The following is a 13954-nucleotide window of genomic DNA, read 5'->3' as shown; positions in this document are numbered from 1 at the left end:
AACCTTTAGACTAATTCCTTTACATGTACCTGTACTCTCTATCTAGATTTTTTGAGAAAAATGAAAAGCATGGTACATTAAATCATATAGTTCAAAGTTATGAATTTAATAAAACACCAGAAATACCTAAAAATTGATTTGAAAACTCTATTAAAGTCACAGCTAAATTTTACAGTTTGGTTTAATAATGTGGGAGATACAAGGTAAACAAACAAACAAACAAACAAAAAACAGAAATTAACTTCCAACCTGTGATAAAAAAAGATGATTCTAAATAAGCTATATTTGACACTCTGTAACTCAGCTTTTGGTACAAAGGAAGGACTTGGTAGTTTACTAATTTCCCTCTGTAGATATAAGGCTATATTATGGAATCCAAAGCCTTAAATTTTAAGTCCCAGAAAGGAAGGTCGGGAATCAAGGAGAGAGCGGGGACAGCTGCTGTTACCCTCTATTACTGTACCATATTATATTTGGGCATTGTTTTAGTACTTTGGATAGTGATTGGCAGTGTCTTATTTTCTTCTACCCTTTTAGCATTCTTTTAACACTTCACTGGGGTGTCCCATAAGGCCCTCCTTAACCTTTCCAGCCTTATCTCACTCCAACACTTCGCCTATTTAGATATTTCTGTAAAGGAAAGCTCATCTCATGCTCTAATAGAAGAAAATGCAAAATGAATAACCAAGTTCCATAAATGACCTTCAAATGACGTTATATTTGATATTGTTTTTTAAAGTATGATACAAGAATGACTAAGATATGAAAAAAAAAATCTCTCTAGGACTAACCTGAGCAAATGTTCTGTTTTCCAGTATGATTTAAGTATCTTGAAGGTAAGCAAATATTCTTCTCAATAAAGTTAATTGTATTGCCACTGTTCTTTAGACAGTGAGATCATGATAAAATCCTCTTTACTACCACTTTTTAAAATACATTTTTAAAATTTCTTTGATTTGTGAGGTGCTGCAGTTTCTTGTAAATCATTATGGATTTATCCTCTCCTCATCTGATACATTATAAATGTTGGTTTTCTGAATGAACTGTGTTATATCTTTCCATCTGGGTCAATAAAGAACTTCCTCATGGTATCAAAAATTATCTAGTTAATAGTGGCATAGTCCCCCGTAACCCCAAAACTATACAGTCTTTTTCCATATTAATTATGGGAAGAGAGAAAATACAAGATTGAACGTTAATATAAGAACAATGGAGCATTTTCAGAAATTGAAATTCTGAAACCTGTAATAAAAGCAAACAAGCTTGTTGTGTCATGAGCATCCACACATCTACCTTCAGTATTATTATTTTAAAGCAAGCCACACAAGAAGCAAGGCATAACCAAGAGAGCAATTTAATAAATAGGGTTGGGATTTAAAATATCATAAGTTGCATTATTCCTCCTTTGAGGGAGTCTAGAGGTCCAATTGTCTTTTTTCTTAGTGATATTAAAACAAACATGAGAAATAACTAGATCAACCAAATGAGGCTGTATAAAGGAAATCTGTTAAACAATTCCCCCTCCCCCCATCTCTAGAAAGCAAAAGTAAAGGATGAGGGAGAGCTTTTGTTTTGCTGGGAGAGGAGAGCAGATGAAAGAATTCAGAAACTTTAAATAGATGTTTATATATTAATTCCAAAGAGCCACCTTGGATAAATTGTAACAACAACAGTAAAAGCTAATACTTAGGATATTTACTTTGTGCCAGGCATAATGTTAATGCTTTATGTGTATTATCTCATTTAATTTGTTTAGTAATAGCATATGTGAAATGGGTAGTTATTATTACACCCATATTATAGGTGATTTCATGTAACGTCTTCAGAATCACACAATTGGTAAGTAAGGGAGCCAGGATTTAATCCCAGATTCAAGTGTCCATGATATTAATCATTATTGTATGATGACTAAACATCCAGATTTTGCTTCTACTTCTCTCAAATCTGTCCCTTTCTCTGTTTTCCTGTTGCCGTTCTCTAGTTCTGGTCACTGAGTGTCTCATGTGGATAAATCCTCCAGCTTTCTAATTGCTTTTAGTCTGTTCCTTTTGAAATCCTTTCTAGTGTAGCCACGTAATCCTTTAAAAACAGACATCTGATTCTTTACTTCCTGTTTGAAATCCTATTTGGCTCCCTATTTTCTTTAGGATCAAGTTCATTCATTGCTTATAAGGAAGGCTCTGTTAGAGGTAGAAATACAGTTACACTATACTGCTATGAGCTTCCATATTCATTTACTATCCATTACTTAATGGGGTCTTTTGTTCTAGCATGTATCTATTGTAAGGAGATACTATTTTGAAATAGTCGAACTTGAAGTAGACAAGGATATAGGAAGTGCGCTTTATAGTGAAGAAATCTTTAATAATACTTTGTAATACTTGTATCATAAGTGCTTAATAAATGTTAGCTACTATTGCCTCTTCATCCCCCACAAAGTCAGGATATTTTTTTATATCTCTACTCCTGGAACACTTACATAGGGGAAGATAAAAAAGCAGCAGCAGAAGCAGTAGCAACAGATTTAACAAAATACAAACAGTACTCTTTAACTTTCTTATTTTATGGTTTCTCCTGGAAAAAAGGGCCAATGTATAGTTTCTGTTAGAAGGAAGTTCCTTAGGCACAGAGTATAAAGGCCATAATTCCACTCTTTTTATCTAATTGCAAAGAGATAACAGTAGCAAAACAGTTAATACTACTTTTTGAAGCTCACTTAAATGTCCCACCCAGTAAAAGAAAAAGGTTGAATATGCTTAAGTAGTATTCGCGGGATTCTTGAAATGTTAAGATTATATTTGGCCAGGGGATCTGAACCATTAATTTTTCTTTGCAAGGATCCTAAAAGAAACTTACGCACATAAAGCAATGGTCAGCAAACGAACATTCTTTATTACTCTGACGCTTTGGTCGAAACCTAAATCTTCTATAAAATATATGCATTCTGTTCTTAGGGATGGGGGAAAAAAATCGAGATCTGTATCAAATATGAAAAGATACCCAGAACTTACTGTTAGTGGAGGAAAAGCTACAAAACAATTCGGTATTACTTATGTAAAACTGTAAGGCTGTACATGCAAAGAAATATCTGGAAGGAATCTTTACCAATGATGAACAGTGACCGTTTCTGTGAGGCCTGAATTTTGATTTTTTCCCCTGTTTTGTAGTTCTCAGCACTATCTATACTGCTTGAATTATTTACAGCAATCACATGTTAGTCTACAAAAATTAAAACAAAAACTAAAGTCACACAACATTTTTCATCTATCTCACTTGGAAAAGGTTAAAAAATTAACAATGCTGGAAAAGTTGCATTGAAATGAAGGTATGTGCAATCTTTTTGGAAAGCAATTTGGTAACATATATCAAAAGTGCTCATATCCTTAAACCTAGCAATTCTACTTCTGAGAATCATTATAAGGACACAACTAAACTGGAGAAAAATGCTTTACGTAGGAAGGCAGTAAATACAAAAAAATTGAAATCTAAAGGTCTAATAATAAGCAGAATAAAGTACAAATATTAACAAAGCTGTATCATAATGAGAAAATGACGTTAGACTGGGGGAAAAAGGGATATAAACTTTGTTATCTCCATAATGTTTGTGGGGAAAAATGTAGAGAATAAAAAAAAAATATACCAAAATGAAGAGCAATAAAATTGAAGATAGTTTTGAATTGTTTCCCTTATAATAAGCAAATATTACCTTTAAAAACCAGAGTGACGGGGGCAATAAAATCTAACCAATAAAACTATTTGCAGGAATGGTTTCAAAAGACTTACGAATTTTTAGATACAATTATATGGGGAAGATTTTTTTAAGGGGGTTGACTGATTTTTTCTTTTTTCTTTTTAGTACTCAACTATGCTTTCATGAGGAAAAGTTGAAATTAACTAAAAAGGAGCATTACAAAAAAATGAGGTTGTTGTTCTTAGAATAATGTTACCACTCACTGACCAATGTTCTCATAATCTATTCAATTTCATTTTTATGCAAAATGGAAATAACACCTATACAAAAAGGCTTCCAGGAATATTAAATAATAATAGGGCCTAATTACTCCTCTAACCTCCTGCTAAACAGAACCCAGGCCTAGGAAATGAACAATGATATGAGCATTCCTATCAATGATCACATCTTATCTATCAAGTACATGGACTTTCCATGTGACTGAAAAATGACAGACTTGTTTTCAGCTAGAACAATATTTTAACCTGCAGGGCATTCATTTACTTTGCGACCTATTCCTATTATTCCTAACCCAATGCTGTCTTTCATCTCTCAATTCCAAACAAGCCCAGAATATTTATCAGGCAATAAAGACAACACAAGTCAAATCCTTTTAGGCTATTAGCTAAAATATTTACTTGATGAAAAGGAGTTTTATGTTAATTTTTTAAGAAACATTTTCTCCCAGCTAATGTCCAATATACTCCACAAGTAAAATTAGAAGTTCTCACTGCTGTCAATACGAGTAAGCCATGCTACCCACCATTACTTTTCCACATCAAATACAAAAAAAGCAGAATCCCGTCTGTCCCAGTAACTGTCAAGAAATCTTCCTTCTTGATTAAGTAAAAATTCAAACATAATACTGGAACATTATAAAAAGTGACTTTTGTAGCATATAACCTCATTTTCTTCAATACTTTCTGTAGTAATGATATGGAACAGTTATTCAACTCCAGTTAACTATCTTTTTTTATCTTAAGAAACTTTATGTAAGCAAATTATAGACTAACAAGGGATAGAGAAATAAAATGAAAATCCAGTAATACTCACCTAAATTGTTAGTAGCAAATGTATAGTAAACATTATAAAAACTTGAGAATTTGGCAACACTATACAAAATTACAACATATACTTTGAGAACATAATGTTTGTATCCTGCCTACTCCACACTATCCTTTAAGCACAAGTAAATATACAACTATAAATGGACCAAGGATGGCCAATTCATAATAATCTAGAGCAAAAAGGCAATCAGATTTTCTCCTTTGGGAAATGCCAAGAGATTAGGCCAGTCAGCAATAAAAGTTGAAACTCAACGGAAGCCAAAGGTATGAAAGGTCATGACAAACCAAGGAAGAAGAAACTAAGAGTAGGATGGGAGAGGAAAAGTTATGAATAAACAGGAACTATGAAAGAGAGAATAGTAATAGAATAAATTGAAGCTACATTAACAGTGGGTGGGGCAAGTGATAGCAGAGTGCGTTTTGTTAACAATAAGAGCACTCCGAGTTAAGCACACAGTTTGGGATTTCTTTGTAGGCAGGGCATTCTAAATTTCCTTGGATCCCTGGCAATATTCCCATTTCTCGAGGTAACATGGGTTGGCCTGTACTTCCTGTAACTTAACAAGTATAATTAAGATGAATAGACCTATGACATCAACATCTGTGGGATGTGTTCAAATTGTCAATATTTATCTGATCTGAAAAAACAATTAAGTTCATTCAGTTTTAGGAGATATTGCAAAACTGACTTCCAAAGTGTTTGTACCCAATTTACACCTGTTGCTCCACATCCCTGTCAACATATGGTATTAAGTCTTTTTTATGCTTAAAGTCAAGGAAATGGCAGTATTTCACTGTTTTTTTAAATTTGCGTTTGTCTCCCTGATGAGTAATGGCATAGAGAACCTTTTCAAATGTTTATTACTCATTTAGATACCCTCTTTTGTGAGGTGCCAGTTCAAGTCTTTTGGCTTTTTTAAAGTTAAGCTGTGTAAACTTTTTTTACTGATTTGTAGGACTCTCTTGTCTTTTTGACATAAAATGTTGTCAAATTCTATCTCCTCAACTGGATACGTAATTAATATGATTACCTACCTAATGTCTTCTTTCTTCACTGTTCCATGTAAAACTCTGATTCCTCTTTTACCATCTTGGTAAAAGACACTTTCCCAGATAAAAGAACCTGGCTAAAAACTCTGTAAACTACTGATATCTATTCCTTCTTCTTAAGATGATATACTTTTTATTAAGTAATTAGGCAACTACGGAAATACAAAGTGCAGATGTTGGTTCAGGTGAATTCAGATTTCAAAAATTGTAGGTGACAAAAATTAAGTTTTTTAAAAAGCCCTTGACAGCTGAATTATTTTAATTCCAGAACACTAAGAATATTAAAGAGGATTGGTCCCTTGTTTTCTTCCTTGATTTCATCAACTTCAAAAGTGCTAGTAGTGTACAAAGCTATAATAATCAAAACAGCATGGTACTGGCATAAAAATAGACACATAAATCAATGGAACAGAATAGAGAGCCCAGAAATAAATCCATGCCTATATGATCATTTAATCTACAACAATGGAAGCAAGAATTTATGTTGGGGTAAAGACAGTCTATTCAATAAATGGTGCTGGGAAAACTGGACACATGCAAAAAAATGAAGCTGGACTGCCTCCTTACACCATATACAAGAATAAATTCAAAATGGATTAAAGACTCAAATGTAAGATCTAAAGCCATAAAATTCCTAGAAGAAAACATAGGAAGAAAGTTTACAGACATTACCCAGAGTAATATTTTTACTGATATATCCCTTTGGGCAAGAGAAGTAAGAGAAAAAATGAACATGTGGGATTACTTTAAACTAAGAAGTTTTTTCACAGCAAAGGAAACCATCAATGAAACAAAAAGGGATCCTACTGAATGGGAGAGGATATTTGTCAATGATATATCTGATAAGGGGTTAATATCCAAAATTTATAAAAAAACTCATTCAACTCAACTCCAAAAAAGCAAACAATCCAATTAAAAAATGGACAGAGGACATGAAGAGACATTTTTCTAAAAAGGACATACAGATGGCAAACAGACATGAAAAAATGCTCAATCTCACTAATCATTTGAGAAATGCAAATAAAAACCACAATGAGATACCACCTCACCCCAGTCAAAATGGCTATCATCAATAAATCAACAAACAAGTGCTGGCAAAGAAGTGGAGAAAGGGATGCCTCGTGCACTGCTGGTAAGATTGCAGATTGGTGCAGACATTGTGGAAATCAGTATGGAGATATCTCAAAAAACTGGAAATGGAACTACCTTATGACCCAGCTATTCCACTCCTAGGTATCTATCCAGAGAAATTCAGAACACTAATTCAAAAAAATTTATGCACCCTGATGTTTATTGCAGCACTATACACAATAGCCAAGACATGGAAACAACCAAAATGCCCATTGGTAGATGACTGGATTAAGAAACTGTGGTACATACGTACAATGGAATATTACTCAGCCATAAACAAGAATGAAACCTTACCATTTGCAACAATATGGATGCACCTAGAGAACATTATGCCAAGTGAAATAAGTCAGACAGAGAAAGACAAATACCATATGATCTCACTTATATGTGGAATCTAAAGAACAGAATAAATGAACGAACTAATCAGAAACAGTCTCAGAGATACAGAGGAAAAACTGAGGGTTGCTAGATGGGAGGGGAGTGGGGATGAGTGAGAAGGTGAAAGGATTAGAAAGCAAAATCGGTAACCACAATATTGCCATGGGGATACGAAAGTCCGTTTGGGGAATATAATCAATAATGTTGTAAAGATTTTGTAGGGTGTCCAATGGACACTTGTCTTATTAGGGAGACAACTTCAGCCATGGGGATACGAAAGTCCGTTTGGGGAATATAATCAATAATGTTGTAAAGATTTTGTAGGGTGTCCAATGGACACTTGTCTTATTAGGGAGACAACTTCAGGGATCAGGGATGGTGTAGATGCCTGTTCACTGCGCTGTACACCTGAAGCTGAATAATAGTGTCAACTAAAATTTTATATATATATATATATATATATAATGTATGTATATATATATATATATATATATATCTTATATATTCACAAGAAAAGGAGTACAGCATTAGGAATAGACAGTGGAAATGTAACGGCTGTATGTGATATCAGAGAGCTGGTAGATTGGGGGAGGAGGGTTATCACTTTGTGAAGGGTATAAATGATACATGTCTAACTATTTATTACATTGTTTTGTACACCTGAAACTAAAAAAAAAAAGTGCTGGTAGTGTTGTATTATCTACACGTAGGTGTTTTAAAATAAATGTTAGCTATGTATGGATTACTGCAAGCAATTTAGCTGTTAGCTGTCACTGTTAGGAACTAACCAAATTCCTGATCTTAATGACAGAAACATGCAGAGACGTAATGAAGTTTCTTTGCTGATTAATAAAGTTCAGTTGTGATTCCATGTACTTGGGTTTTTCAATCTGAGAAAACAGCAGAACCCTAATGACTCAGGCAGCTACTAGATTTGCACTTCCCTCAAAAATTAAGATCTTAAAGGTAAAGGAGAAGTAAAATTTGATACCATCTTCTTCCCTCCATCACTGTGTTATGATTCAAATAGGTAAATGGAAAATTAGTTCTAATCCACCAATACCACGGAATTACTTACATAAAGTACACACTAAAAATAGTTTAAAAAGTTGTATTTGCATTAAGACTTTAATAATTAAATCAAATTCAAAATGCAAAGCTGTTTATATAAAAATCATTTATAAAGCAGACAAGTACAGAAAGAACTTCTAATCTCTGTTAAGAAAATTTTCGAGTATTATAGTTGATTAAAAATGGCAGACATGGGGCAGCTGCTTAGCTCTGTTGGTTAGAGCACGGAGCTCTTAACAACAAGGCGCCAATTTGATCCCTTCACGGGCCACTGTGAGCTGCGCCCTCCACAACTAGATTGAAACAACTACGTGACTTGGAGCTGATGAGTCCTGGAAACACAAACTTGAAGAAAAAAAAAAGGGGGCAGAGATAGTATGACTTTACATGACTTTGATATTTAAAAAGTGGTAAGAAATAACTGGTATATCTTGCCACCTCGCTATTATAAAATAGTTTGCTAATAAGGTTATGTCAAATTTAACACAAAAGAAATTAAGATGTCAAATAAGCAGAAATTGCTCCTCAAATTACAGGAAAAGCATCAAAATCAAGTTCACTCTGTGGAAGCACGGGAAAAAAGAATTTTATTATGGCAAATAGCAATATAATTTTTAAAACATCTTTAAAATAAGTGTTGTGTATCATTTACGTGGCTCAACCATGAGAAAATTTTTGTAAGAAACTTTTTCCACACCCCATTTTATTTCAAGTAAAATGTGTAAGTTCCTTTCAAAAATTGTTTCCTACATAATTTCCTCTAGAGAGAGGAAACTCAGTTGAGAACAAACGTTTCTTCTGAAAGTATTCAATGGAGCGTCACATATGAATTAGTGGGCCTTCACAAAGGATAAGGACAAATCCATAAATAATAAATCACAAAACAACTGCCTGTAAAGTACAACACAGGGAAAATAGTCAATAACATTGTAATAACTATGTATGGTGTCAGGTGGATACTACACTTATTGGGGGGATCATTTCATAGTTATATAAATGTCTAACCACTGCTGTACACCTGACACTAATATATTGAATGTCAACTGTAAAACTGTAATTAAATTTTTTTAATTAAAAAAATAAAGAATAAAATCAATAATTGCCTGGAGATTCCCACTACAAATAAATGAACATCTGTAAAATTTACAATTTGGAGCCTTCCTCTGTAACTGAATTTTCCTATGACTCCTTATGTCTTGGATAATTTCCAAAATGTGGGGAAAGTCTGTGTGGTCCACGACCACCAAAATTTCAGGATCTAATAAGGTTGCTCCCTTGTGGACATAAAGGAATATTATAATTACCACAAACTTTGAGCCAACACTACTTAAGTTTTTCAACACGATTCCTAAATCTGCTGGTGTCAGGAGAGCTTTTCTGCTAGATTTTTTTTTGTTGTTGTTGTTGAGGGGTGGGGTGAGGGAGTAAATGTCTTTCATGGCAAAAAAGAAACTGTGTTTAGTCAAAATCACATGTGTTGCAATTGTAGAAGATTCTAGAAAAAAATCCTATAATTATTTTAAATAATAGCATCGACAGATGATTTATATTTCCTTAAACTATTAGTTTAATAATTAGTTAAAAATTTAAAAATTAATAAACTAATTTTCTGCTCTCTAAACAAAAAAGGCTCACAGAGGTGCCTTGATAAATACGTAGACACAACTTTACTAGAAAAATATTAGATAAATTCAAATAAAAAACAACCACCTTAACTTTACATTATTCATACAGTTTTTAGTTTTTAAATAACTTCCACAACACCATCTCATTTGACCTCAAGACAACATGGGAGACGGCCAAGAGATGTAAAAATAAAACAAAACCCTGTCTTTTAAATTATTTATTTAGTGTTGTCTTAAATACTAAGGAGAAATGCAGCATGTGAATGGACACCACCCAATAAAGCGAGCACTTCATTTCAAAATAAAGTTACTGGTCTGGTATACATATGTCCCTTTCTATATTTTAAAATAAAACAGTTTCTTCGAATTTAAGAATGCCACTGTCTAATGTCACATTGCATTATGCAATTTCTAATACACTGACAAAATTTAAATCATAGAATCATCTTTTTAAAACTTTTCTTATAGTGAGCAAATTATTCTGGAATGAACACTAAGGAAGACAAAACAACAGAGCTAGACAGATTATAGAACCCTACATTGTATCTTTGTCAGCAACTAGTCGAACACCAACTATGAAGATTAGAAGGAAAAAAAAAACTTCAAGTCACAAATTTCACCCATAAAATCTATTTTACAATATTGTAAATTATTTCAACTGGAAAATTTATGTGTCCAATGCTTTGCTGATTCCTACAAAGAAGTTGTATATCTGAGCCTTTAAGGAGCTTATGGTCTAAAATAGACACCACAGGAATGAAGAACATATGAAAAATCTGAGACTACTGTGATTCAAGAAGCCCATGATTTAAATTAACAAAATATATTTCACATAAATGCATCCTTATAGGATGTCAGAAGTGCTTGCTGGCCAAAAGCCCTGGTTCTGAGGTCGGACAGACCTGGGTCTGAATGCTGGCTCCTTTACTAATTAGCAGTTTGACCTTGGACAAGTTACTTAACCTCTTTATGTCTCAATTTCCTAATGGGTAAAAATAGGATAATAATGTTAAACTCATAAGATTGTGAGAGTAAAATAAGATAATGTATATAAAGTGTTTATTAACATTATCTGGCACACATTAATACTCAAAAATGTTAGCTATCATTACCACCATCATCATCCTAACAAAGGCCCAATAGCAAGAAAAGGCAACAAAGGCCCATCTGATGACATCAGAAGAGAAAAAGACAGGTCCTTTCCAACCAACATAAGGACAGGTGGTATAATGAGCAAGAAACTGTGAACTGAATGAGTTGGAATGGTGGGAACCCAGGTCAACTTTGAAGTACAACACTCTTGGTTTATCATGACTGAGTTATTTTGCTTGCTTGTTTGTATTGTTTTGTTTTGTTGTTTTTTTCCTGTGGGAGAGGCACACACATACTGCATACTGTCATCTTTCCTTTAAGAAACTTACCAATGTCACACAGCTATTAAGTAGCAGTGCCAAAATTCAATCCCACATTTGTTAGACCCCAGAATCCAGTGCTCAAACACTAACCAATACAATGAAATGCTCTTTTTAACAATCATATTTGTCTTGCATACTCATGGTAATAGAACTCAGATGATAGGGTCTAACCTGCAAGAGGTGAGCTCATGGGAATTATTTTCAAACATTCAGAGTCTACCAACAGTAACAGAGAAAGCAGAACCAACATGAAATTGAATCCTAAGTATCCATGAACTAAAGGTATAATAGTAAAGTCTCAGGCAAGTTAATTTTCATGTAAACCTGTTTCATCTTCTGTAAACTAGTACTTCCCTCAGCTCTCAGGATAGGAGGGAGAAAATAAAGCACATGAAATATACTCGTGTAAACACAATCAATACTAGTACTTGGTGACCCTCAATAAGCAGTAGAGCTCCTAGCATCATCACTATCATGCTTTAACAATTTGAAATTAATTTTGAATAGCAACACAGCAATGCATGCTTAAATAGTAAAATTGCTAAATTCAGGTTCTACATTCAATATTCTTTAGTGATACTGAAGAATGAATCAGAAAACATCTTACTATCTCCCTACTTCTGGTCCATGGAAAAAAGTGAAAACTTAGGTGAATATGTTTGGTGATAGCATTCGAATTTTCTCCCTTCTATAAGTTAGTTTAATAACTCAAACTCAAACAATTTATTTTTAGAATTCATTTGCAATTTAAATTTTCACTGATATGTTGCTTAATTGGCACATAGCACCTATTTTACATTAAAATTAAATAGTTAAGTATTAATAACAATTAACAATAATTCTTCCTTCCTTGTCAATGAATAAACAATCTCTAGAAATCAGAAAGGAAAAGTGTACAATATATCTGGAGCCATGCTATTGAATCTTTTTTCTAAGAACTTAAATTCACCAAAAATCTGTCATCTCAGCTTAAATCACACTGCTCTGAAAGAGACCCAAAGATAGTATCTATCCATTGTTCAAAAATGCAAAGAAGTCAATGATACGGAAGAAACACATGCTTCATATATCCTTCTTCACTCAAAAAGAAAATACAGAATGGCAGAATGCAAAGAATTTTGGTTCAGTTTTACTAAGAAAAACAAGCAAAATAAAATATGCTTAATTAAACAGAAAAAAACTAGGTCTGTAATCTATATAAACTGATTAAGCCTTTAAAAGTCAGCTCAGTTACAAATATAGAAATTAGTTCTACTTAATAACATCTTTAATCATTAATAAGAGGGCTGGCCCTGATTAAATTCACAAACTAGGCCACTCTCCTTATGTACACATTTAGCAACTCTAAATGAATGAAGAACTCTACATCCAGAAACAACATGGTATAATTTAGTGAGTTTAGTTTTGACTGCAAGGCCTGTTCTATTTCCACTATGACATAAATGGGAATTATGACATAAATGGGAATTATACATAAGCCACTCTGGTAACCTTACTCATATATATATTATCTCGTGTAGTCCTTACACACACTAAGAGGTAGATTATCATGCCCAGGGTCACATACGTCACACTCAGCAGAGGCTGCAGTGTCTGAATCCAGGTCAGCCTGGCTTCAAAGTATTGAGATCCTGGAATTTTAGCTCTCCTCTATTAAGTAATAGAAAATTGTTTCTCATTTTTTTATTTTTAGACCTTTTCCAAAGTAATAATACCAAGATAACTAGGATCAACAAAAAATTTTGAATCAATATAATACTAAAGCTAAAATAGGTAGAAAAAGATGGGCATCACAGCCAGTGTTCTTTAGAATCAATCATCAGGCAATACAAGCTAACTCACAATCAATTATTAAGAATGTGCCTGTGGTATCGCAGGCCAGACTGGTTTTTCTTGATTTTTTTTTTTTGTGTGTGTATATGTGTTTTGTGCTTGTTAACTAGAACAGGTGTTTCAACTACAACTCTGTGAAACCCAAATGAACAAGTACAGACAAGTATGTGAACAAGTGCAAAGTTCTCTTGAAATCACACTTAGGCGTGGCATGGTGAATTTATAACTTCCCCTGTTCCTTGTTTTACCATGATACACTGAATTAGCTAATAATGCAGATTTATTAATGTCATATATTTCTTTAGTCTACTTACCACTTATTCAAAGCAGAAGTCAAAGACGAAATTACAAGGAGATGGCTTATATACTTATATAAATAAGCCTTTCTAAAGGTTTAGTATTAGTTTCATATTCTCAAAAAATGATTTACAAATTTTACACTAAGAATTTACCCAAATGGTTACAGATGACTATAAAAATTAACATTGAAGCTTTTAAATATTAGTTTTACAATCCAATATTATTTAAAAAATTATTTCATCTAGATCATAAATGGCATTTATTATGAAGCAAATCCTAAATATGAAAATAAAGATGTTTTATAAAAAAGCGCATTATTTACTTTAATTAACAATTAAAAATATAGCAAATTCC

The 13954-nt window shown here is 33.1% G+C and overlaps 1 protein-coding gene across 2 annotated transcripts in view; it reads right to left on the bottom strand.

The window, feature by feature from the left end:
• The window catches only part of CERT1 (ceramide transporter 1), a 94676-nt gene that overhangs the window by 50526 nt on the left and 30196 nt on the right, over positions 1–13954 (bottom strand). The gene's annotated exons all lie outside the window — the stretch shown is intronic.

The sequence above is a fragment of the Rhinolophus hipposideros genome, assembly GCF_964194185.1.
Source record: "Rhinolophus hipposideros genome assembly, chromosome: 7".
In the NCBI taxonomy this organism is placed as follows: domain Eukaryota; kingdom Metazoa; phylum Chordata; class Mammalia; order Chiroptera; family Rhinolophidae; genus Rhinolophus; species Rhinolophus hipposideros.
The sequence above is the reverse complement of the archived record's forward strand: the minus strand, read 5'-3'. Positions and strand labels throughout refer to the sequence as shown.